The 27,474-nt window shown below is 45.2% G+C and overlaps 1 pseudogene; it reads left to right on the top strand.

Annotated features, from left to right (window-relative positions):
* The first annotated feature begins 18,795 nt into the window (after positions 1–18,795).
* LOC143410422 (THO complex subunit 3-like) lies at positions 18,796–20,151 on the top strand (annotated as a pseudogene).
* Positions 20,152–27,474: the final 7,323 nt, after the last annotated feature.

Here is a 27,474-nt window from a genome sequence, read left to right as displayed (position 1 = left end):
TTCCAACTTTTCTCCCCATACTGTGGAATTGCCAAAAGTATGTCTTAGACTCTTAAAAAAACCCAAATATATATATATATATATATATATATATATATATATATATATATATATTATATAACACAATATCTTTATTTTTTATTTATGTATTTTTATGTGCTGAGGATCGAATCCAGGGCTTCACATGTGCAAGGCAAACATTCTACCACTGAGCTACAACCCCAGTCTCATGTCTTAGTTATCTTTTATCAAATGTTTCTGGAAAAAGTGACCCCAAGTGCTTTGCTTACCAGTGTGCATTCCCAAACTTTCCCAGATCTCATCCAGCAATTTATCTCTGTCTTATTAACTATTTGATGCTTTAAAAAATGTTTCTAGCCAGGTGTGATGGCACACACCTGTAATCCCAGCAACTCAGGAGGCTGTGGCAGGAGGATTGCAAGTCTAAGGCCAGCCTCAGCAACTCAGCAAGACCCTATCTCAAAATAAAAAGTAAAAAGCACTGGAAATGTTTTGTTGTTTTGGTGGTGTTTTTCACAATGCCCGAGATAGAAGGCAGGGCCTCATAAATGAGGAAACGCCCCTGGGTTCAGTCCCCAATATGAAAAAAAAAAAGTTTCTATTATATTTTGTCCAGCTTTTAACTTTTCCTTCATAGAAAATATTTTTCTAAATTTACCTCACTGAGCTGGAGATATAGCTCAGTTTTAGAGCACCTGCCTAGCATGTGCAAGACCCTGGGTTTGTTCCTCAGCACTGGAAAAAACAAAAACAAAAACAATCCTTTGTCCACTATAACCAGAAGAGGAAGTTCTGGGTTATGGTAGTAAAGTTTTGTATGAGGAACCATCCTTGAATTCCTAGGGAAAAAACAACACACGACTGTGATATATTAATTTGAATATGTTATATTCTGTTTATTAATATTGTGTTTATACTTTTTGCATTACTATTAATTAATGAGATATATCTATATTATATTTTAGTGAAATTTTTTAAAAATTTTGTTGTAGATGGATATAATTCCTTTATTTATTTATTTATTTATTTTTATGTGTTGCTGAGGATCAAACCCAGTGCCGCACATGTGCTAGGCAAGTGCTCTGCCACTGAGCCACAACCCCAGCCCCTTAGTGAAGTTTTTATTGAGTTTGATATCAGTTATGTGCTCATGTGTTTTTTTTGAAGTATTTTGGAAGTTTTCCCCCTCTTTTGTAGACTATAATAATTTAAGCAGCCCTGGTATTATATTGTCTTGAAAGGTTTTACAGAATTACCCTGAGAAACCATCCAGTGCAGTGGTTTTAATTGTGTTGGTTGGGACTCTTGCTGGGGGCTATGAAGTGGTGAAATATAATAAATGACAGACAGCATATTATTCACACCAGTGCACACAGCTGTAGCTGGAGCAATTGTGTGGTTAAAAAACAACAGCAGCAAAACATTTGAGTAAATTTTCAGTGCCAAGAAATTTTTTAAAAATTCTTATTTTTTTGTTGTCTGAAGAGTAAAAAAATCTTAAAGCCTTTAAAAAAAAAAAAAACTTATTTCACATGCTAGCCTTTTTCAGAGACCAGAATCTGTGCATAGAGCCATTTCCCAAACATTTATTCTGCTTTAAAAACGAGTCTAAGTTGCTTCAGGTCATAATAATAACCCTTCCTCTCGTTCCAAAGCTCATCTGTAAAATTTGACATTTACTAGTCAGAAAACAATTTCTATTTGTAGGCTTCTTATCTGTGCTGTTCCCCCTCAAAGGAAGAGGGTTTTTATCTCTTTTGTTACTCCCATAAGCAGAATAAATGTGATTAGTAAGCATAAAGATGAAAGCAAGATGGAAAGGGAGAGCATCAGATCTACACTCAGATTTTGCAAAATCAAAACAAACAAAATCCCCCCTGACAGCAACAAGCCCCCAAATCCTTTACAAAAAGTGCTATGTATTAATGAGCTGTTTTCTGATCTGCACAACCAAAGTGGTCTTTGTGAGATAGTCTGGTTTCCTAAGAAGCATGGAATGTAGAGTGTAATTTGGGGCTTCAAAGTAATACAAGATAAGAGGACTCCTGAATTGGAACTCCCTTCCCCCACAGGTCTGGGAAAGGTTGGGAGTTAAGTTCACTGCCAGGATAAGTGGCTGAATTTCAGGAGGATATTATCAGTCGAACCAGCAAGCAACCCTACTGTGTGTGAAATTAATTAGCCCAGTAACTAAGAGAAGCTGGAATTCAAGTAGTGCAAAGCCAGGCAGCGGTGGCCCACGCCTGTAATCCCAGCAGCTTGGGAGGCTGAGGCAGGAGGATTGCAAGTTCAAAACCATTCTAAGCAATTCAGCTAGATCCTGTCTCTAAATGTAAAAGGTGGGCGGTGTGTGTGTGGGGAGCCTAGCTGGGGGTGTGGCGCAATGGTTAAGCCCCTTTGAATTCAATTCCAGTACCAAAAAAAAAAAAAAAAAAAAAAATCAAGTTGCTCAGGTATATGCCTGTCTCCTCCGCATTGTAACCTCCTTGAGAACTGTACTTCTGATCTCTGATCCCCCCCCACCCCGCCCCGTGCCTGGTACAAAGTATATGCTCAGTTTATGAAAGAATGAACCAAGATAGCAATTGACATGAAAGTACAATTCGTTCATTAAGTATAGTTATTGTGTGGCTGTGTCAGACACTGTGCTGAGTGCTGGTGACGGGAAAAAAGACCACCCTGGACCCAGGATTTGTGGTCCATGACACAAATCTGTGGACCCTCCAGAGGAGGTCACAGAAGGGACAGTGTATAAGGACTCCCTCTGGAGAGGTTTCCCATCCTTTGTTTGTGGGCCCTGCGGAGCACAGAGCAAAGGGAAGCAGTATATTCAGAACTGGGGGTCCTGGGCCAAGGGGCTCAGAGGTCCAGCGCCTCTGGTTGGATCCCCCGCGCCTTCCTTGCAGTGAGCAGCGATGCTTGGCTTGGATGTGAAAAGATGAAGAAAACGGGAGCGTCCGCCTTGGCAGCCTCTAACAGCCCGAGGCCCAACGTGCGCAGAGATTGTCATCTGCTTCCTCGCTGTTACCAGAGAAGGAAAACCAACACCGAGGTAGAAAGAACCCCGACCCGGCTCCAGCAGATGGTGGAGGTGTGGCTTACGAAGGGCTGGAGGCGAGAGCATCTAAATCAGGCGGTGGCGCGCCCTCTGCTGGAGACAAGGTCATTTTGCATTCGGCGGAGCTTGGGTGAAGCCCAGTTGGACAGATTGCTGAGACTCCAACAATACCAGCCGTGCCTTGTTCCTCCCCAAAGCAGAGACCAAATCTCCAAAAGGGAACATCTACCAACGTTGATCCAGGCCCTCCCATCTTCCCTACTCTCCAGGGGAATCAGGAAGTAGTCAGGATCTTGTTAAAATTTCATCTGCATTGAGTCTCCACTACTCAATTTGCTGGTCAAGTCAGTACCTCCTTTGGTCCCTTGATGCCTGTATGGATCCTACCTTGAAGAAAAGTATACAATCTGGACTGGGAATATAATAGAGCACTTGCCTAACATATGTGGGTCTCATCCTCAGCACCGAAATAAAAAGTTATAGGAACTATTATAAAGTATCTAACCTCCCTCTTTTTTTTTTATTTATTTATTTATTTTTTGGTGCTGGAGATTGGACACAGGACTTCATGCATGCTAAGCACATGTTTTACCCCCGAGCCACTCACTCCCATCCTGTCTCTCTGCTTTTCTGCAAATACAAGGACTTGGGGCACAGTAATGATACAAAGAGTATTGCTAGAGAGATCTATATCTAGTTTATTGGCATACTCCTTCACTTCCTTCCTGAACAGCATATCATTTGAGGATTTTCTTAAAAGGAAGTCTTTAATGCCCCCGACTAATCTTTTCCAAAGAGCAATAATTATAAATTCCAAACAAAAAACTTAAAGGCATGTGTGCCTCTCTCAGGCTTTTCATTTCGATAGATCCGCTAATTAAAAGCTATAATTTAACAAATAATGACCTAACCATCTTACTCCGAAATCAAACAAAAACCTACCACTAAAATGTTGGACTGGATAAAGATAATGAATCCAGGCACAATTCAGACTCCTGCTGAGCCCAGCCTGGCCCCCTTCCAGCAACGGGGCCTGCCGCCTTTGATTAGCTGCAATAGTTTTCCAAGCCATTTGGAGCAAACTCACTACAGGGAGGATAAGTGAGCAATTTATGAGGCTGAGTGTTTTTTTGGACCCTCTCCCACTGCTGATGGAGCAGGTTGGGATATTTATCCCTTCCTTGCCCTCATTCATTGTCACTTGGTCAATTTCATTTTCTCCCCGTCCTTCTTAGGCCCCTGGGGGAGAATATTGTTTGTGAAGTAACAAGGAGTCAGGACTCATGAAAAGGAAACTGGCAACGAAACCAGGTAATGCCTGCTGCCTTCGACATCCAAAGTGGTTAATAAAATAATAAATGATGAAAGCAAGATTGCTTCCCACCTACCACACTCGCTCCCTTAGCTGGGAATTGGGCATCTGTGCCAGGCTAAAAACAGTCTGGTGTTCTGGAACCTCCCCCGCTGCTGCCCGGGCTCACGCCAGTCTCCTGTGAGTGCCACCCAGATGTTCTGCATCTGCAGGAGTGCCCATTCTCCACGGCAGGAGGGCCACAAACACTGACCCACTGACCACTTCCTGGAGTCCTGGGAAGGGGAGACGGTGGGGGACTCTCTGAAGGAGCATCAGGGAGTGGCAAAGGGTTCCCCACGGAGCTGAGGCAGGAAAAGCGAGCACTGGGTGGGACCCCAGCAGAACACAAAGCTTGGACCCTCCGGACCTGTGTGCAGGCTCAGGGAGGAAGGAGCCTCTAGTTGTATTCAGGTCCCATTCTCATCCCCAGGAGCTCAGCCTGAGTGGTTCCATCCTGGGGTCACTAGTAACAGTCCAATAATAGTTGTGGTCATCATCATCATTGTCATCCTCCGTGCCACCATCTATGGAATGCTTACGATGTGCCCAGCACTTTGCTAAGTACTGAATGCTGTTTCATTCCATTGATCCTCTCAACCGCCATAAAGCAGTCATAGATTTTTTTTTTTTTTTTTTGGTCCCTTTTATTTTCTCTCAGGCTGTTCCTGGATTCTCTTTCCTGACCAACTGTACTGTATAAGCCAGTTCTGAATGCCTTCTCCATCCAGAGTCCACCCATGAAGAAAGGTTACCTTTTGTGGGAAGGATGAGGTTTTCATTTTAGTTGTAGATGGACACAATACCTTTATTTTATTTATTTATTTTTATGTCATGCTGAGGATCAAACCCAGTGCCTCCCACGTGCTAGACTATACCACTGAGCTATAACCCCAGTCTAGGGTGAGGTTCTTAATTCGCCTTGTGTCATGTGATTAAATTGTTCTTCTGGTGCTAAAGTATTGGTCCTGGGATTGGGCCCTATGTTAGTCAGTTTTTCAACACTGTAATGAAACACCAGAGACCAGCTTACTTTATGAATAAAAGAGGCTTATTGAGATCCCAGTTTTGGAGGTTCAGGGGCATGGCACCTGTATCCACTCAGATCTGGTGAGGGTCTTCAAGACTATGTCATATCATGGTGGACAGCAATGATGGGAACATTTGCAGGGCACATTGCCAGACAGGAAGCCAGGGAGCTATAACATCCCTCTTGGGAGAACTACTAAAGGGCAGCATGGGGGCCTCCTTAATTATTCTGAGGGCACACCCCCAATGACCTAAAGACCAGTCAGTAAGCCCCACCTCTTAAGAGTCCCATGTCCTCACCACACTGAGGACCAAGTCCTCAACATATGGATTCTTGGGAGACAAACCAAGCCCCAAGCATAGCAGAGCTCGAGCCTGAAGTGGCTACAGTAAGCTGGACATCAGAATGATAGGGATGGGTTGGGGGCTGTGGCTCAGTGGCAGAGCGCTTGCCTAGCACATGTGAGGCACTGGGTTCGATCCTTAGCACCACATAAAAATAAATAAATAAAGGTATTGTGTCCATTTACAACTAAAAAATATTTAAAAAAAAGAGATGTGCCTATTAGATGGGACAACACCCCAAATCAGATCTTGTTTGGGGTGTTCATACAATGCAGACTGGGACAATGGAAAGCTACTTCCACTGAGATGACTAAAGGACAAATGGCAACCATAATAACTGTGCATTGTTAGATGTGTGTTTGCTGAGTACGAGGTGCCCTGCTGAGCACTTTTTCATGTGTTCTTTTATTTAATCTCTCAACAGCTTACAACACAGGCACTATTAGCACCTTTTACTTTAGAGCCCAGAAAGAAGAGAATCAAGCAAATCCATCAATTTGCCACAGGTCACACAGCCACAGCAGGAAGGAGGTTCAAACACAGACATGGAGACTCAAAAAACTGTGCTCTGTTTTTTTTTAAAAAATAATTTCAAGATCATATTTTTGAAAAATCACATGATCCAAGTATTCTTTAAAAAGCATACATGGGTATTTAGTCAAAAGTGTACCTTCTTAATACAGCCATGCACCGTATCCATCAGTGAGGCAGCAGCCTTTGAAAACTCAAATCCCACTTCCACAAATGCGGTTAGCAAGGCTTTACCTGTGATCGTCAGAAATGACACCCCAGTTTTGCACCTATAGATGCAACATTTGACCTTGCTGGATAGCCATAGCAAGAGCATCCACCCCCATCTGACATCTGGACTGACAAAATAGAAGGCAGTTAGATTATAAGACAAGCTGTCATTATAGATTTACCTAGCCTGATATTTTTAAAAATCAGAGTATTCAAGCTGGGTACAGTGGTGTGCAATGACTCAGGAGGCTGAGGCAGGAGGATTGCAAGTTTGAGGCCAGCTTCCATAACTTAATGAGACCCTGCCTCAAAATTAAAAAAAAAAAAAAAGAAATTTAAAAGGATCTGGGGATGGAGCTCAGTGGTAAAGCATGCCTGGGTTCAATTCCTTATTACCAATAACAACAACAATAAGAATCATAGTAAAAAAAAAAAAAAAGATGAGGGATTGGGGTTGTGGCTCAGTGGTGGAGCACTTGCCTAGCACGTGTGAGGCACTGGGTTCAATCCTCAGCACCGCATAAAAATAAATATAATAAAGGCATTCTATTCTGTGCAAATATATATAAAGAAAGAAAAAGGCAACATATTCAATTTCCATTGTTAGGAATCCATCAGAAATAGGGACAGGAACAAATTCTTCTAATGCTTACAAATTCCAGCAATGGTTTAAATTGTTTTATGTCCTCTGATGACAGAGAGGGAGGGCATCTTGAGAACATTTGTTTTCTTGTTCAATCTATAGGAACATATGATCCTGCAGAGCTGGAATTTTTCTTGAATATTCTGATCTTTGCTTCCGGTTTTTTTTTTTTTTTTTTTTTTTTGAGATGGTATCTCCCTATGTTGCCTAGGCTGGCCTGGAAATCCTGGGCACGAGGGAGCCTCCTGCCTCAGCCTCCTGAGTCACGGGGAGTACAGGTACACACCACTGCATCCAGTGTGAATACTCTAATTTTTAAAAATATCAGGCTAGGTAAATCTAGAATGACAGCTTGTCTTATGATCTAACTGCCTTCTATTTTGTCAGTCTAGATGTCAGATGTGGGTGGACGCTCTTGATATGGCTGTTGAGCAAGGTCAAATGTTGCAGCTTTAGGTGCAAAACTGGAGTCTCATTCCTCAAGATAGAAGTTAAATCCTTGCTAACCATGTTTACGGATGTGGGATTTGAGTTTTCAAGGACTTTATCATTGATGGACATATTGATTTACTCTATCTCAAATCCTCTGAGCAAAACTATCAAATATCAATTCTCAGTGTCCGAAGCCTCTCCAGCAGTGACCTGACCCAGGCTTTCTGAGCTGAACTCCAAGGGGGAGGCTGTTAATTGATTGTAGCATCTGGTGGTCTCTTCTTAGGGATATCTGCATTCAAAGGAGGCAGAGTTCAAGTTCAATCCATCCTCTTCCTGAAAAGTGGCTTTGGAAGGACAAACTCCATCTCTCCAACGCCTCAGGCAAAGCCTTTTTTTTTTTTTTTTAGGGGTGGGGGTACTGAGGATTGAACTTAGGGGCACTTAACGACTAAGCCACATCCCCAGCCCTTTTTTGTATTTTTTTTTTTTTTTTATGTAGGGCATGATGTAACGTGTGGGGCATGTTGCATCAGAAAAAGGGGAAACTTAACTTGCTGGCTGCTACCCGCTTCCCGGTCTTGGGGCCGCACTTGTGGCTAAGACGGCGCCTGGTGATCAGCCAGAAGGTGTTGCCGCGAGTAGTGACGAAAATCTTGGACCACCTCTAGGATAGGCTCAGAACCCTTGGCCCATTACTGCCTGTAGGATGGGTGTACACGTGAACCCTCCCCAGCCTACTGACCTTTATCCTGATCGTCTCCTGTTCATTGTATTAGCTGTGTCTTCTCATTGAACGAGCTCCTGCTTTGACTGGTCTCGGATCAGTCAGTCCTCTCAACAAGGGACACGAAGAAGTCGGTTCACCAAAAGTGAAAGTATCATCCGAGGTAAGGGTCTCCCTGAAGAGATGGGGCAATCTCACACCAAGCATGATGGCCCGGCTCTAAAAGCCCCGAGTTTCATGCTCAAAAGCCGAGGTTTAGAGATCTCAGATGCCCAGGCCAAAAAGATCTGGGAAACCTTGACACGTGCTGGACCCTGGTTGGTGGCTGCCGATTTTTTTGATTGGGCCACCTGGGACCGCGCAGAACAATTGGTGAGGAACAGGGAGATTAACCTGGGAGAGGACCCCCCTTTGGGGGACTGCCTGACCCTATCTGCCCTCAAAGCCTGTTTCTCCCCTGGCCCCTCACAAGGAACATCTAGGGGTGGCAAAGACCCTTTTAAGGGCGACCCAGCTTGGGAAACCTTGGTTGAGGAGCGACTTGGGTCACAGCGAGTCCCTCTGGCTGCCCAGGAGGAGAAAGGCTTAAAGCCTCACTCTGACAATGGCCTCCTAGACCTTTTTGATCCTTGGCCTGGTCCCCTGAGTTCCGCACCAAGTGCTCCTGTCCCGGAACACACAGTAGACAGTTGGGATGGGGAGCGGCCTCCGCCATATTGTCACCCCTCCCCTGGAGGGAATTCTCCGCCCTCTTGTGCAAAACCGGAAAAGCCGATTAAGCCGCCATCTTGTAAGACCAGCGATGACTCATCCCCATCGTGTATGGCTTTCCCTGTAAATGCTAACCCTGGGGGCAATAGACCGGCCTTATGGTACCCCTGGGCGGCCCAAGATTTGAAAGAACTCAAAATTAGGTCTCTGAGGATGGACCTAATTTGCCCTGGGCCGAAACCATCCTCCAGGGTCTACCCAAGACTGGAAAAATTTAACCGAGGCCGTGCTTCCTGGTCCCCTGTACCTGAAATGGTGTGGTTTTTTTTTAAATGAGGAGTGCCATGCTCAGGCTGAGAGGAATCAGACTGTTAATCCCCCGGTTCCTGTAACTTATGGGATGCTGTCGGGGTCCAGTGATCAATTTTCCACAGGCCTTCAGCAGGCTGCTATCCCTGCCCCCTACCAGGAGCAGTACAGGCTCTAGGACTGGCAGCATGGAAAAAGTTGGAGGAAGGCCCCTCAGAGCCCCCGGTAGCAGGAATTACTCAGGGGGCTACCGAGGATCTTGCCACCTTTATCAAGAGGGTGGAAAAGAGCCTCCAAGGGAAATTCCCCCCAGGGCCCCTTCAGGACCAGTTTGTCAAGATGCTGGTCTGGGAAGGGATGACCACAGACCACAAACTAGTCTGTGTGGGGATGAAGGACAGATCTATGTGGAGGTGGACAGTGGCCACTAAGGATGTCAGTACTCAGGCCCACCTGCTGAGAGCCATTGCCAAGTAGGAATGACGCATGGCAATGTCTTTGTCAGCCTACCCAATGTTGCTTAGAGGAAGGACTCTATATTGGACCCAGGTCATTTGCAGTGACATTGCATGTTAGGTGACCTTGCTCAAGGACCAGGGCGGATCAGGGTTTAGGGCTCTCCTTGGGTTTAGGGCGGTTCCAGGTTTAAGGTGTACCCTGCTGGGAATAGGGCGTATCCTGCTGCCTCAGGCGCCTTGAGTTCCCGTTGAGTTCTCGTGGGATTCAGAGAGTGTTTGGGATTCAGAGCCTGGTGAATTTGGCCGAGAACGTGAATTTCCCCAGAACGTGTTTGTAGAGGGCCAGTGTGAGTTCGGGAATAAAGAATTGCTGTTTGAATCTACAAAGCTGTGAGTGGCTCGTGATTTTGTGCCCAGCCAGACTGCGGCACCCACCAATCACAGTCGTTGGTTGCGGACCAAATGGCTTCTCTTGCTGAGGCCCTTACTACCACCCTCACCTTTTCCAGTGGCACTGGGAAAAGGGTTTGTTATGGGTGTGGTCAACAGGACCACTTCAAGAGAGTGCCCTACAGGGCGAATAAGACCCAGTACCTCCCAGGGACATCCCTCAGGCCAGACTAAGGGGCAAACTCTGCCTAAGACACCTTGCCCCTGGTGTAGAAAGGGATTCCATTGGTGGAGGGCTTGTAAGTCCAAATTTGATATTGAAGGGAAGCCTTTAAACTAATAACGGGGTGCGCTCCAGCCCCCTCACCCAAAGGAGGCGCCCCGCCTAGTGACCCACCTAGGGCCCACTGGACAGTCCCAATAATCCCTGGAATTAGGCCAAAAATGGATATCTTCATAGCAGGGGAAAAGTTCCGCTGCTTGATTGACACTGGAGCGGATCAGACAGTATTAAGGAAAGAGGAGGTTCCCCCACAATGGAAGCTGATTCCCAGACCTCAGTTATTGGGGGTGGGGGGTGATACATGGTCTGAAGAAACCAAGGATTGACTTACTTGGAAGGATATAGATGGTAATCAGGGAGAGGTACGCCCTCTGGTGGCCTGACAGCTAATCTGCCGGGGCAGGATATTTTGGGGGAAGCTGAGGTGTTCATCACCACAGATCACAAAGGGATACATGACAATATCCTAGAGGAAGAGGAATACCAGCAACAGTTTGGCCTATCAGGTCCCCTTAGCAATTACCGGGGGGATCCACTTTTTGAGACATCGAGGCGGAACACTCCTGCACCCCATGTGAGGCCTCACCCCCAATCCTAGAGGCCAGGGTTCCTACCGTCCCTGCCATTCAATGGCTTCAGGGCCCTCCAGTGTGGGTGGAACAGTGGCCACTTCCTCTAGATAAACTACAAAAGTTAAAAGAGATAATATCAGAACAACTGACCCTAGGGCATATGAGGCCCTCCCAGAGCCCTTGGAATAGTCCTGTATTTGTCATACAAAAGGCCACAGGGAAACGGAGAATGTTACAGGACCTAAGAAGGATTAATGAGCAGATGATTCCCGTTGGTACCCCCTTGCGAGGGCTACCCTGGAACCCCTCCATCCCTCGGGATTTGACCCTCATTGTGACTGATATCAAGGATTGCTTCTTTTCTATTCCCCTTGATCCCCAGAACTGTGAGAAGTTTGCCTTCTCCGTTCCCTCTGTTAACTTCCAGGGGCCAGACCAAAGATATGAGTGGGTGGTGTTACCCCAGGGCATGGCTAACAGTCCAGCTTTTTGTCAACATTATGTTTCTCAAGTCCTGCAACCCCTTTGGAGGCGATTGGACATAATTCTATATGTTTACATGGATGACATCATTATTGGGGCGGCTGATGCCAAAGCGTTAGGCTCCGCCTATAAGGAACTCCAGGCTCTCTTACAGAAGTGAGGATTACATATATCTAATGACAAGGTCCAGACCTTACCCCCTTTTAAAATTCTAGGGGCCGAACTTAGGTTGGACTCTGTCTGTCCCCTTAAGCCTCAATTACTTTTCCAGTCTTTGTGTACCTTGGAGGAATTACAAAAACTGTTGGCGAACTCAACTGATAAAGGCCTTGGCTTCACCTGCCTACAGAAGACCTGCTTCCGCTTTTCGACTCTCAGATGTCATCACAATGACTCCATCGCATCAATTGATATTCCAAAAGATTCAATCAGCCTTAAATGCAGCACAATTGGCTCGCTATAGGTCCCAATGCCCCCTCTGTCTTTGGATCCTCCCCACCTCGGAGCTTTCTTTGGCTGCCATTACCCAGTTAGGTGATTTTCAACAGATACATGCATCTGTGGGAGTGGCCTCTAGGGTCTATTCCCAATTTGACCAGTTGGCTGACCTGATAGTTAAGGGTAGGGATATTTCCCTGAGATATTATGGGCGGGGTCCTGATGTGCTAGTAATCCCCTACTGGTTGTCGGACTTTGAATGGGTCAGAAGAACCCATAGTTGGGTATCCAGTGCCTTGGAGGATTTCATGGGAAAGGTGGATTGTCATTATGGTACTTCGAGATGGGTGACATCATTCTCAAGGTTACAGTGGACCCCCCCCATACTTTTTTCCACCATACCCCTCACTCAAGTGGTAAATATCTTTACTGATGGGGGAAAAGTGAGATCTGCCGCAGTGGTGTACTCTGCCTATTCTTCTGCCAACGAAGGGGAAAGTACCCACTATTTTGAGCCAGTTATGGCATCTGCACAACGTAAGGAACTATATGCAGTTGCCCTGGCCTTAACCCATGTCCATGGACCAATGAACTTGTTTTCTGACAGCCTATGTGTAATCAACTTGTTATCAACTCTAGTGTCAGCGTATATTAAGTTGGACAAAAACCCAATTACTCCTCTAATGATTCAAGTCTGATCCTTGTTGAAAGAGCGGGCTAAGCCCATTTTTCTGCAGCATCTCAGGGGACACCAGGAGTTACCCAGAATCTTGACTCGGGGGGAACCAAATGGCTGATAGATTGGCTACCAATGGAACTATCATAGCTACTGCTCAGCTTCAACAGAACCTTCAGATGGCTCAAGGACTTCATGAACTTACTCACTTAAACTGGAGAGGGTTACATCAGAGATTCCCCCTGATTCCCATAAAAGATTTTAAAAAGATCATAAGGACATGTAAATCATGTATGCCGTTTTTACAGGTCCCACCTCTTCAATCCCTCGGGGTCAACCCCAGGGGCCTCAGACCTAATGTCGTCTGGCAAACTGATGTGACCCACTGTGCACCTTTTGGAAAATTAAAATATATATATTTATGTCTATAGATCCTATTCACATGCTTGTTGGGCAACTGCTCATTCAGGTGAAAAAGCTTGGCACACTGAAAGCCATTTCCTACAATGTTTTACCATTTTGGGATTACCCCTACAGGTTAAGACAGACAATGGGCCCTGCTTTGTGAGCAAATCATTATAAGAATTCTTCCATGGGGCTGGGGATGTGACTCAAGCGGTAGGGCACTCGCCTGTCATGCGTGCGGCCCGAGTTCAATCCTCAGCACCACATACAAACAAAGATGTTGTGTCTGCCGAAAACTAAAAAATAAATATTAAAAAAATTCTCTCTCTCTCTTAAAAAAATTATTTTAAAAAAAAAAGAATTCTTCCAAACTTGGAATATTAAACCACTGGAATACCATACAATCCAAAAGGTCAAGCTATAATTGAGAGGCATAATAAGACCTTAAAGGACCAACTAATAAAACAAAAAGGGGGAAACAATCCACATGGCCAATTAAGGACAACCATGCTTACATTAACTATTTTAAATTTTTCCAAAGACCAACCTCTAACTGCTTTCCAGAGACATTGGTCTAATCAGACACCTTATTTGAAGCTAGAGGTCCGATGGATCATGGCACGGTCCTGATCCCCTCATTAGTGTAGGGAGGGGATTTGGGTGTGTATTCCCGATTGGGAAGCCAAGTCCAATTTGGGTACCCGCTAGAGATCTAAAATACTGTTCACCAGAACAAAAATTGTAAAGGTAAAATTTCTAAGCTGATTCTAAGCCGCAAAGCCTGAGTTAAAGTGTAAAAGACCGGGCATTGTATAGTTTCTAGGCTACAAGGCTTGGGTTAAAAAGTAAAAGACCAAGTATTGTTAAGTTTCCCTGCTACCCCCAAAACCTGTAATCCCTGTAGCTGTTAGGACAATACCCGAGCTGCCCAGTAAATATTTCCATTGACTCCCTGGTTGTGTAGTAACTCGGGACTCTGTGTAGAATGGCACGTAGGCATTTAGGCCCTAAAACCAATCAGTTTGAATGTGTACCCCGCTTAGAAGTGACCAATCACCCCCGTCCAATCTGTTCCCGCCAATGAATGTACTAATCATGTCCCAGAGTTGTTGTTCAATTTTCCCGCACCTCATGATGATTTGTTCTGATGTATGCAAAGCCCCCACCCTCCCCAAAAAGTGTACTTAAGCTCTGCCTGACTTCTGCTCTGGGCTCTGGGCTGCTCTCCCTTTTTGAGCGAGCGTGCCTGGAGCCTCAGTGCGCTGAAATCGGATCCTCAATAAACTCCCTCTTGCTTATTGCATAAAGTCAGTCTCTTGGTGGTCTCTTCCTCCAACGTTTCGCCGGACCCTTACAAAATTATTACCCAAGATTGCCGCAGTCTGGCTGGGCACAAAATAACCGAGCCACCACACAAGCCTTGTAGATTCAAACAGCAACTCTTTATTCTCGAACTCTCACCGGCACTCTAGATGCAGTTCTGGGGAAAATACACACCCTCCACCGGACTCTGCATACCAAATAATCTCAGAACCCCGAGGGAACTCAAGGAGCGGACGCCTGAGGCAGCAGGATACGCCCTATTCCCAGCAGGATCCACCCTAAACCTGGAGCCACCCTAATCCAGCAGGATCCACCCTAAACCCAGAGCCACCCTAATCCCTGAGCAAGGTCACCTTTCAAACCAAAACTCTCAAACATTCATGCAATGTCACTGCAAATGACCTGGGTCCAAGGCAAGCCCATTTCCACAATGGAGAGTTCTCCCTCTAAGCAACTTTGGGTAGACTGACAAGGAAATTGCCATGCGTCATTCCTACTTGGCTATGGCTCTCAGCACAAGAGCACCCCCTCTTGAGGTATGATTCTTTATTTTTTCATTTGTAATGAAAAGACCATTCTGGATGCTTTGCCTGGTTGTGACTGGACTTCTCATTGTCTCCCTCATGGCATTCATGTTTGTTGGGGGAGGCATGCCATATCCTTGGCTCCCCCTGTAGGCAGTGTCACTAAGGCCCTTCTCAATAGTCGATGCTACAGGACCAAATATGATTGTGGTAATGGCTTATGGGGGGCATATGTAATCAGCAATCTCGAAGTCTGTGAAGCTGACTCAGGTCGCCTTGCTACTCTTGGCTATGGCATCTGCTGACCCAAACCAGTGGTTCTTCCTTCTAAGCCCCAAGGCCCTGCCACCTGCCCATGCACGACATTCGAATCAGGTGTGGTCCACACTGCTTGTTATAAATCAGCATCTAAATGTACTCACATGGGTGTAACTTACTGGATGGACCACTCTGAGGGGTCCCATTCTGGGTATCAGTGTCCTGGAAGTGGTGGTAAGCCAATCTGTTGATCCTTATATGCCCCTCGAGGAAAGAATGGACCACTAAAGGCTACTGCCATTCCCATTTGGTGGAATATAACCTCACCTCTTCCTAGTAGATTCCCTATACTCCCACCCCACTCAGAAGTCTGGTGACCATGCCTAACGTTACCTGTCTCACTAGAAATGGCACTAAAGATGTGAGGACATTGAATCCCTTCTGGTGTGGAGGCAATAGGTTTTTTGACGGATCAGTAGATGGTATGCATTGTCCTCCTAATGGTACTGCCTTCTTCTGTGGGGATATGGCATAGAGTGTCCTACCAGGTAATTGGAGTGGGATCTGCATTGTGGTCCTCCTCCTCCCTGACATTGGGGTCCTCCCTAATAACCAGTCCCTGCCCATACCTGCTGTTGAAGAGCCATTCATGCTGTTCCTTTGCTGTTGGGTCTCAGGGGGGTGGCCTTGGGGATGGGAACTGGACTTGCTGGCCTCGGTACTTCTTTACAGATATACAATAAGCTTTCTCAGCAGATGAAAGATGATATGCACCATGTTGCCAGCACTATCTTGGACTTGAAATCTCAACTCGATTCCTTGGCTGCAGTAGTCCTCCAAAACCGTCGTGGTCTGGACCTGCTTACTGCCCGAGAAGGAGGACTATGTCTATTCCTACAGGAGGAGTGCTGTTTCTATGGTAATCGCTCTGGTATTGTCCAAGATAAGATCAAAAGACTACAAGAAGACCTTGAAAATCAACGAAATGAGCTGCAATTGAGCTTCCTATGGACTGGGTTAAATGGGTGGCTTCCTTACCTTCTTCCCTTTGTAGGCCCCTTGGTTACTATAATTCTTGTATTTACTTTTGAACCTTGTGTAGTCAACAGGCTCCTCCAGTTTCTCAAGGATTGAGCCAGAGCTGTTCAACTGATGGTGGTCCGGCAGCAATATGCTGTCTTACAAGATACTGACTGGGAACCCTATGAGATTGGCCACGGCCCCTACCAGGATGTGCAGGTGTAAGCCGGGAGCAGAAAGGTTTCCTTCATAGGTGATAGCCATCTCCCTTCCTTGAGGCTTCCCATTGGGCCTGTGGGCCCTGCAGGTGGGATTGCCCCAAGAGATAGAGTGGTAGTCAATGATGGGTAAGATCCCCAGAGGGGGACAACCTAAGACAGGCACATTCTCAAGTAAGGCAAACACCTGCTAATAAAACAAAAAGGGGGAGATATATGGCATGATGTAACATGTAGGCATGTTGCACCAGAAAAGAGGAAACCTAACTTGCTGGCTGCTACCTGCTTCCTGGTCTTGGGGCCACACATGTGTCTAAGACGGTGCCTGGTGATCAGCCAGAAGGTGTTGCCAAAAAATCGGATCACCTCTAGGATAGGCTCAGAACCCTTCCACCCTCATGGACAGCTCATGTCACCCATTACTGCCTGTAGGATGGGTGTACACGTGAACTCTCCCTACCCTGCTGATCTTTATCCTGATTGGCTCCTGTACATTATATTAGCTGTGTGTTTTTTCTCATTAAATGAGCTCCTGCTTTGACTGGTCTCCCTGACACGTCTGATTGTCCTCCCTCGGCCCGGGCAGTCAGTCGGCCCTCTCCTTTCTTGGCTCGTCCTGGTCGGGGCGTGCTCTCCCCATCTCTCCTGCAGGTTGGGAGGGAACGAAGGCTAAACCCTGAAAATTTAGAGACAGGGTCTCAGTGAGTTACTTAGCACCTTGCTGTTGCTGAGGCTGGCTGTGAACTTTCAATCCTCCTGCCTCAGCCTCCTGATCTGCTGGGATTACAGGTGGGTACCACCCAGCACGTGGCTCTTCAGTGGTTTTGATATCTTTAATAATATCCATTTGCCTTGATCTCAAGCATTTGGGGAAAAGTTTTCTGATTCTCTGTAGGGATTCATTTTGATGTGCATGCCTGGAATAGTCATTGCTTTGGAAATTTTGGTAGCACTTCCTGAATAAACTCCATGTCACAGCAGTGAAGCAGAGCAGGGATGTTTGTGGTAAAGGCAAAGAAAGGCTGACAAAGACTGTTTCCAACTAAAAGAGACAAAAGGCACATGACAACCAAATGCAAAGCATGAGTCCGTACAAGATGCTGGACCCAAAGAGAAAAATATAAGCCTATTGAGGATATTATTGGAGCAACTGATTAAATTTGAAAATGAACCATAGATTATTGTATTATTTTGATGCTTTATACAGATTATGTAAGAGAGTGTCTTTGTTTTTAGGAAATATGCACTGAAATCTTCAGGGGGAAAGAGCATCATGTCTATAACTTTCATATTGTTCAAAAAATAACAAAAATAATTTATCTGGGCATGGTGGTGCACACTCATAATCCCAGCTACTCAGGAGGCTGAGGCAGGAGGCCAGCAAGTTTGAGGCCAGCCTTGGCAATTTAGAGAGACCCTGTCTCGAGAAAGGGTTGGGGGTGTGTTTCAGTGGTACAGCACTTGTCTAGCAACTTTTTAGGTCCTGGTTCAATCCCCAGTCTAGGGGGTAGGAGAGACAATGCAAATGGGAATAAATGTTTAAAACTGGTGATTCTGGGTAAGGATTATGGGAGGCCTGTGTCTCTGTGTTCGTATGCTGCCTCGCCTGCTCACTAGGTAACTCTAAACTTAAGTTCTTGAGGCCTTAAGAGTTTGGCTCATGGTAAGAACCTTGTAATTTTATCACTATTCCCTTACTACTCACAGTTCTTGGGGAAAAGAGTTCTAAGTAAAGTTATTTCTTCCAGAAGCACAGGTAGACAAAGTCCTTCCATAAACCCTGCCACACAGGAAAAGCTGGATTTCATCACACATCTTGAATACACATGGTGATAGGCTTTATGCATTTTTTCTGTGACTTGCCTATTTTACCCAAAACAATCTCTTGGAGATCTTTCCATAACAATGCCAATAATATTTCACAATTACTGATATTTACCATGTGACTTTCATGCTTCTCGGTGCTTGAATGCATTATTTAATCCTCACAACAATCCTATGAGACAGATTCCCTAGTACTCAACATTTTAGGGATAAGGCAACTGAGGCTCAGAGAGGTTAGGTAAGTTGCCAAAGGCCAGAGTATCAGAATTTGAACTCAGCTCATTTCCTGAGCCTGTAACCTTAACCACCATATTCTCCATGTAAGTACTTAAAGGTCCACTTCATTAACAGAAAGTAAAGGGGGCAACAAGGGGGCTGTGCAGTATTCCACACAATGATGCTTTCAAAGCTCATTTAGTCATTTCCCAATTGATGGGCCTATAGGTTATTTCCAATATTTGATATTTAAAACCATGCTGCAGAAGTGCATGCGTAAGGCGGTGCCAGGACGAATTGCGCCCAGGCTGGTGGCAGGTTAACCCTCTGAAACCTTGGCATGGTGTTGCCCGAGGCAGCCATGGAGTCTTCGAGGCTAGGCCAGAGTGGCTCAGGCGGGATGGCCCCCTGGTGCTCTGTGCTCAAGCTAAGTGCTCCTGATGCTGGAGCTGTTCGGGGGCCACAGCAAGAGGAGACAGTTTCTGGTGCACAGTGCCAAGGTTCACTCGGTGGCCTGGAGCTGTGACCGGTGTCGCTTAGCCCCGGATCCTTCGACAAGACGGCAGTGTCTTCTTGCTAGAGAAGGACTTGTTGGTTGTAGGGACATGAGGATAGAGTGGAGCAGCTTTGTTGGCAACCCAGTAATCCTGGATCTCTTGGTTACTTTATCTGGCAGTGAAACCATTCGCATCTAGGATGTGAGGGCTACAGAATGCATTGCCTCTGAAACGCTAAAGGGGAGACATTACTATCTGCTGGAGTCCTGATGGCCAGACCTGCCAGAGTCTGGCTGGGCACAATTCACGTGCCACTTGTCAAACAGGAACGAACTTTATTTTTAGAACACAGGATGCACCACAGGAGCTTCCGGAATTCCCTCAGAGGCCAACTGCCACCACTGGCTTCCAGGGAGCCTCTCAACCCCCATTCCTCCCGTTCTTGAGGCCAATTGGCTGGGTTGTGTGGGCGGAGCCAAAAGAGTCTTCCAATGAACAGCTCCTTGGTCTGAAAGGGCTGGGAGCATCACCGCAGAGGAGCCAATCATCTGGAAGTTTGCTGGGGCCATGGTGAGCCAATCAGCTGGACATTTGCTGGGGCCGCTTAGGCTGTGGCTCTCAATACAGACCTTTGCTCATTGCTGTTGGCAACAAGGATGATGTGGTGATCTTTATGGATGCCAGACGCAGCGTTCCAGAGCAGCCGAGCAGTTGAAGCTTGAGGTCAACAAAATCTCCTGGAACAATGACAATAACATGTTTTCCTTGGCAAATGGCAATGTTTGTATCAACATCCTCAGCTACCCAGCACTGAAGCCTGTTCAGTCCATCAACACCCATACTTCCAATTGCATCTGTATCAAGTTCGACCTTATAGGGAAACCCTTTGCCCCAGGAAGCGCAGAGGCTTTGGTTAGCCTCTGGGGCGCGCATGAGTTAGTATGGGCGGGTGTTTTTCCGGGCTGGATTGGCCTGTGAGGACCCTCAGTCTGATGGGAAATTGCTGGCATTACCATCGGAGGATCATTTTATTGATATGACTGAAGTAGAGACAGGAGACAGACTATGGAAAGTGCAGTGTGAGTGCCCAGCCTTCCCTGTGGCTTGGCACCCGGAGAGACCTCTGCTGGTATTTGTTGACAGCAAATACAATGGAAGCTGGGACCGTGGAGCTGTTTGGGCTTCCTAAGGATTCCTGAGGAGAGGAGGACCTGACATAAGGAGAGGAAGCCCTGTGGAGACACTCTGTGCAATTGGTCTATTCTCTTGGACTTGGTGGCCACCCTACATATTTGTGAATCAGTAAAGGCTCAGCGGTAGAGCGCTCGCCTAGCACATGTGTGGCCCTGGGTTCGAGCCTCAGCACCACATAAAAATAAATTAATTAAAAAAAAAGTCTTGTGTCCAACTACAACGAAAAAATAAATATTAAAAAAAAGTCTCTTGTGAGGCTGCCCATTCCAATTTCTTTCCCATTTTTTGTGTTAGCTGTTTCCATTCCTCCCACCCAGTATCAGTTAGCGAAGGAGGACTTCACACTTTGGGACCTCCTGTCTTCCCTGAATTTAGATATGTGGTAGACTTTGTTGAGCTGCTTGAATAATACCCATTTTGGAGAGAGGGTGGGATGAGGATGGAGACCTTGTAATGATTAAAAAATACATATATTATAAATATATATGTATAAATATACAATAAATATTTATGGTATAAATATATATTATAGTATAAATATATATATTAGACATTATTTTGAGAATTGGGCATTTAACAAAGCTGACTTTTTATTATGAGGTTTTGGAACTTATATAGATTTGGTATTATTATTACAGGGAGATATTGCAGTTTGTATTTTTTTTTTTAATCTGAGAAATGTATGGTATAATTCTGTTTAATGTCCTAACCAAAGAACCTCAAACATAGGAACAAAGCAGTCAGTGCATGGGCTACAGTAATCCTTAGAAGTCATCCATTGTTTCTGTGAATATGTGTCTGTGCCTGGCTTTGGTATACACAGGATCTGTAGACAAATTATGACAAACACTGAGAAAAGTTATAAAATATAAATAAGAAAGACAAAATCAAGATGAGACAAATGTAAATTAGAACAGAAAGTTATGACTGGGGAAATTAAATAGAAATATGTTAAGGTTATTAAAAAGAAAAAAAATGCCAGGCACAGTGGTGCATGCCTGTAATCCCAGCTGGGGAGGCTGAGACAGGAGCATCAGGAGTCCAAAGCCAGCCATAGCAATGGCAAGGCGCTAAGCCACTCAGTGAGGCCCTGTCTCTAAATAAAATACAAAATAGGGCTGGGGATATGGCTCAGTGGTTGAGAGCCCCTGAGTTTAATCCCCGGTACAAAAGGAAGGAAGGGAGGGAGGGAGGAAGGAAGGAAGGGAGGGAGGGAGGGAGGGAGGAAGAAAGGAAGGGAGGAAGAGAAAAACATGCCAGTACCCATCGAAAGCAAAAACCTCTTACCTCTAAGAGAAATGGCTCATGCAAGGACTTGATACCTAGGAATGATGTTTTGATTTTTATCATTAAAAATAAAAAATAGAGGGGCTGGGGTTGTGGCTCAGTGGTAGAGCACTCACCTAGCACATGTGAGGCCCTGGGTTCGATCCTCAGCACCACATAAAAATAAATTTAAAAAATAAAGGTATTGTGCCCAACTACAACTAAAAAATAAATATTTAAAAAAAATAAAAAATAGAAATGTGAAAAAAAAACCATGCTGTAATATACATACCATTGAACGAGGCTTGATAACACTACTATGTCTAAAATCAAAGACAAGGGACAAGAAATTAAATATCTTAGAACAATTTAAGCAACCAAATAAGTAATATTGAATTATAACCCAAAGCTATATTAAAAATTTTGGGGGGAGGTGATGGGATTTTAACCCAGAGATGCTTTACCACTGAGTTACATTCCCAGCATGCCCCTCCTTGGTGGTGGTTGTTGGTGGTGATTTTTTTTTTTTTTTTTTTTTTTTTTTTTTGAGACAGGGTCTTGCTAAGTTGCTTAGGGCCTCATTAGTTACTGACACTGGCTTTGAACTTGTGATTCTCCTGCTTCAGCCTCCCAAGTTTCTGGGATTACAGGCGTGTTCTACTATATTAACTTTATATTAAATACCCATAAGTCCACCATGACATATATAAATAATTGAATAAATAAATAAATGGAGAAGAGATAAATATCTAATACAGAAGAATTTCAAAGTTTTGCAGATGCTCTGTGGTCAAAGCAGGGAATGTAACTCCCTACTCCTTCAGTATGGGTTGTGCTTAGTGACTTTCTTCCAAAGTGTTCAGTATGGGAAGGGGCAGGAGAAAGAGTAACTCTACAGTAGAGAAAACTGACAAACACAACTCCAGTTCAAGGTCATCACGAACACTGATAAACCATGCTGATAGTGTGTACCCTTCATATGTGGCATAAAAATGGCACTTTACCTATGTGGCTTTCCTCCCCCAAAGCCATATCCCTAGTTGTGTTAGCTTTCTGTCACTATAATAAATGCCTCAGATAATAAGATTATAAAGACAAAAGTGATATCTTGGTGCAAGTTTTAGAGTTCAGTTTATAGTCTGTCAAGCCTGTTGCTTTGGGTCTGTAGTGAGACAGTCCATCTTGGCACATGTGGCAGAGCAAAGCTGCTTGACTCATGACCAGGATGCAAAAGAGAGAGGAAGGCATTTGGGCCCCACAGTCCCCTTCTAGAGCACACCCCCAATGACCTAAGACCTCTATTAGGCCTCACCTCTTAAAGGTTTGACCCCTCCCAATAGTCCACCAAGCTGGGGACCAAGCCTTTAACACACGAGCTCTTGGAGGATCCAAACCATAGTACCAGAGTAATCATCAGGAAAATCAGGAACATGCCAGTAGCGGGGCCAGCACTCTTCAAACCATCACGAGCACCCAGGGGAGTGAAGGACAAAGCTGATCAGAGGCAGAAAAAGAGCAATCGCCTCTCCCTTCACAGATGAGAATACCAAAACAAGGAGTCTGAAAAATTGTCATAGTCAAGAGGAGCCAGGAAGACTGATGGCTAAGTGCAATGTGTTGATGGGATCCCGGGACAGAAACGGGCATCTGAGTGAAGAAATCTGAATGCACTATTGACGTCAGTTAGTAATATTGATGTGTTCCCGTCGGTTCCTTAATTGCAACAAATGTACCATAGGAAGGTGATACATTAATGATGAGGGGAAATGGGTTTGGGGTGCATGGGAACTCTGTGTACTAGCCTCTTAGATTTTCTGTAAATCTAAAATCATTTTAAGGAATAAAGTCTAGGGCTGGGGTTATGGTTCAGAGGTAGAGCGCTTGCCTAGCATGCGTGAGGCCCTAGGTTTGACATTCAGCACCACATAAAAATAAAATAAAGATATTGTGTCCACCTATAACTAAAAAATAAATATTAAAAAAGAAATAAAGTCTAATTTTCAAAGTTTATATATTTATTTTATAGTCTTTAAAATATATTTGTATATTTTTAAATCTATTTATATAATATATACTATGTCAAAATATTAAAGATATATATATAATTCATATATATAAATATATATTTATACATATATATTATATATTTAAAATTTATATATTAAAAATATATATATTAATATATATATATTATTTATAATATTTACTGTAAAAGGAACTTTATAGTGGGTCAAAATCTGGCTCCTGCCGGGCTTGGTGGGACATGCCTGTAATCCCAGTGACTTGGAGGAGAAGGCAGGAGGATTGAGAGTTCAAATCCAGCCTCAGCAATTTAGAGAGGCCCTAAGCAATTTAGCAAGACCCTGTCTCAAAATAAAATATAAAAAAAGGCTGAGGATGTGGCTCAGTGGTTAAGTCCCCCTGGATTCAATCCTGGGCACCAAAAAACAAGAATTAAAAATCTGGCTTCTGTAAGGGAGGGTAGCACAGGGGCTCAGCAGCAGCTGTCAGATTGGGGGATAGGAGAAAGGAAGTGCAGTGGGTGCAGACAGACTATTTATGGGCCCAGGCAGGGAGCTGAGGATTCACACCTGAAACCTCAATTTTTCCTCAATGACAGGAAGTGAAGGTGGGGCTACTCTGGGAGATGAGTAAGCAGAGGGAACAACTGTGGTTGCAAAAGTGAGGAAGACTTGGAGAGCCCCTGAGGGGAGTAAAGGACAAAGCTGACCAGGGGCAGAAAAGAGCAATCTCCTCTCCCTTTCACAGATGAGACTACAACTTCCATGTTTGCTGCTGGCAGCCCCAGAGATCCCCTGCCCAGGTCTGCAGTCAGACTACTTGGAGTTCCAGATCCTGACCAGCAGAGGGCACAGAAACCCCACCTAAATTTTCTTTTGCTTTTCCATACCCCAAAGTTGTCTGCATTCCAAAGCTTTTAATTCTAGAAGTAAAAAGTTTTCTGAGTTAGCTATATTTAAAAGATGAGGGTCTGGGGATGTAGCTCAGTGGTAGAGAGCTTGCCTGGCATGACCTAATTGAATGCCCAGTTGAGATCCCAGCACTGCAAAAAGAGAAAGACTTTGTGACAGCACAAAAGAAAACTTTGAAGAGAAAGAATTAACTTATGCTTCTGAAAGCTAATTTATTTTACTTTCCTCCCCCACAAGACCCTCCAAAGAAGATCTGGCAAGGAGAGGACATGACTGCCCACAGGAAGTGCTGGTTGTGGGGTGCCGATCTAAGTTTTCAGTCTCTTCGAATCCTCATGGCCACCTCTGGGAGGGTCAGTCACATCACCTCTACTTGACAGGCCATTTAACAGACTCACATATTGGTTCAGGAAGTTACTGGTTCAGGAAGGGGTCTTCTTGACTCCAAGCTGAGCTGCCTTCCTATTTGATTTCAACAAATTAACAGTCAACAGGTGCATGGGCTACACCCCTCCTCTGGGAGGTACTCTGTGAAGAAAAGATCCATGTCATCAAATTCGGGAGACCACAAGCTCCCCACTCCTGTGCGGGTCAGCACATGGGAGAATCTGAAGTCAGGTAGTGAGGAGGCTGCCTGGGCTTGTTCAAACTCAGCCTTCCCAAATCTTCCACCCCACAGCCTGAACAGAGCAGTGGCCGTGAAGCTGAAGAGGGGAAGACAGACTGGAGAGGGAGCTCCGATATACAGTTGCCAACTTGGTGGGCCTTGGGCTCTGGGTATGTGAGAGGGGTGGACAACATGGGTGGGAGGTTGGGATGCTCCCTGGGCTTTGGGCTGGACCAGCTAGGTAAGGGATGGTTTTGTTCTTTTGTTCATCTTATCTGCCAAGTGGAGCCAGGGAGAGGAGTTTTGGATTTGGGTTCAAATATCTGCAGAACAATCATCTGGAAGTTAGAAAGATAAGAGGGAGAAAGATAGGACGGAGAACATAGCTCATGATAGAGAGCTGACATTTAGGGCTGGGGGTGTGGCTCAGTAATAGAGGGCTTACCTGGCATAGGTGAAACCTTGGGTTTGAGCCTCAGCCAACCAACTGTCCACCACCACAAGAAAGAGATCTGACATTTAAGGGGTCCATGGAAGGAGAGAGAGAGAGAGAGAGAAACAGAGAAAGGGAAGAGAGGCAGGGAGAAGAAGAAGGAGGAGGAGGGAAGAGGAGGAAAAGAAATCAGAGACCCAAAGGGGAGGCTCATGTCGAATAAGGAAACCCATTTTCTGGAAGGAGTGGTGAGCAGATCCTGTGCTTATGGGTAAAAAGAAGAAGGATAGAAACTGTAGGTGACATATCAGCCACCAGGAGGTCACTGATGAGCAGGATTCCAGCAGAGTGGAGAGGGGCTAAGGCAAATTATTATGAATGAATAGATGTGCTGGGGTGAGGTGGGACAGTGAGGGGAATCCTGGGAGTAGCAGGGGCCAGGGAGTCCATACCGGTTATTTGAGCACTAATGGTAGCCTCCAAATACTGCTGTGAGCGATCCCTCTGATCCAGGTATAGACCTGGGGCTTCACCTACAGAGAGGGGAAGTCTGTCTCCCCTTCCCCTTCAGTCTAGGCTGGACTTGACACTTGGCTTTGACCAAGAAAGTTGGCAGAAACAACTGTTCCCAGTCCTTAAAAGAACACCGGCAACTTCCTCTTCCCCCCACTTCTTAGAACCCAGCAGCCATGCTGTAAGGAAGTCCAGGTTATCCTGCTGGAGTGACTGGCCGAGAGGAGAGGCCACATAGGAATGGAGGTCATTTGGCAAGAGAGGCTTCCTTGGGCACTCTAACTTCAGAAGAGTTCCCAGATGAATGCAGTCACATGAGTTACCACATGAGGCCCTGAACTGCTCAATCGACCCCCAGAATCATGAGAAATTATGAGTGGCATTTTAAATCATTAAGTGGGATAATCTGTTACATGTGAATGGGATGAGAGGAAGGAGCTGGGGAGAGATGCTGATCCCTGGCACAGGACTGATGGAGTGAGTTTGTTCAGAAGGCTGAAAGGCTGGCCTGGGTTGAGGGAGGCACTTTTCCCTATGAAACAAAAGCAAAGGACAAGCCAGGCGTGGTGGCACACTCTGTAATCCCAGTGACTCAGAGGCTGAGGCAGGAGTATTGCAAGTTTGAGTCTAGCCTCAGCATCTTAGCAAGACGTTGTCTCAAAATAAAAAATAAAAAGGGCTGGGGATGCAGCTCAATGGTAAAGCTTCTTTGGATTCAGTCCCCAGTACCAAAATTTAAAAAAAAAAAATTTTAAAAAGGATTTTTCTGATTTCAACTGACCTGTGCCTTCACACCCTAGTCAGTCCTGTTTGGATTGGCAGAGGACAAACAGCACACAGGAACCCTTTCAGGGAGAAGAGGACCATTTTGTTGGCTTTTTTCATTTTATCTACAGTGTTTATGTTTCTTTTTCTTTCTTTCTTTTCTTCTTCTTCTTCTATTTATTTATTTTTGTACTGGGGTTTGAACTCATGGGCACCCAACCACTGGGCCACATCCCCAGCCCTATTTTGTATTTTATTTAGAGACAGGGTCTCACTGAGTTGCTAAGTGCCTCAATATTGCTGAGGCCAGCTTTGAACTTGCGATCCTCCTGCCTTAGCCTCCCCAGCTGTTGGGATTGCAGGCGTATTCCACCGCATCCAGCTTTTGGTTTCTTTTTGTCTTCAACCATTTCAAGGATTAAAACTTACCATGATGCTTTAAAATCCCAAAACCAAACAAAACAACAATAAAGGACAGTGATGCATAGAAGTGTTTACAAAGTGGGAGGAAAGACTGAAGCTGGGGACTCCCCTGCTCCCCCACAAGTGATTTTTTTGCCCATATTGTGGATTGAACCCAGGGATTGGAACTGCAAAATTCCAAATGACTTCTTTTTCTGTGGCTCCTTTGTCAGAGTGAAGTGCCAAGATTAGAGAGGGGCATAGATGAGCCCTAGAAGGTTGGACCTGTGATGGAAACCCCCCCAAACACATACAGCACCTGATGGGCTCAGCTGCCCTCCAGAATAAAAGGTAAGTGGACAGAAGGACAATGGGCAGTGGGAGGATCTGACTCAAGTGCTGGCTGGAC

Source organism: Callospermophilus lateralis, chromosome 11 (genome assembly GCF_048772815.1).
Source record: "Callospermophilus lateralis isolate mCalLat2 chromosome 11, mCalLat2.hap1, whole genome shotgun sequence".
In the NCBI taxonomy this organism is placed as follows: domain Eukaryota; kingdom Metazoa; phylum Chordata; class Mammalia; order Rodentia; family Sciuridae; genus Callospermophilus; species Callospermophilus lateralis.
This window is presented reverse-complemented; position numbering and strand designations above follow the sequence as displayed.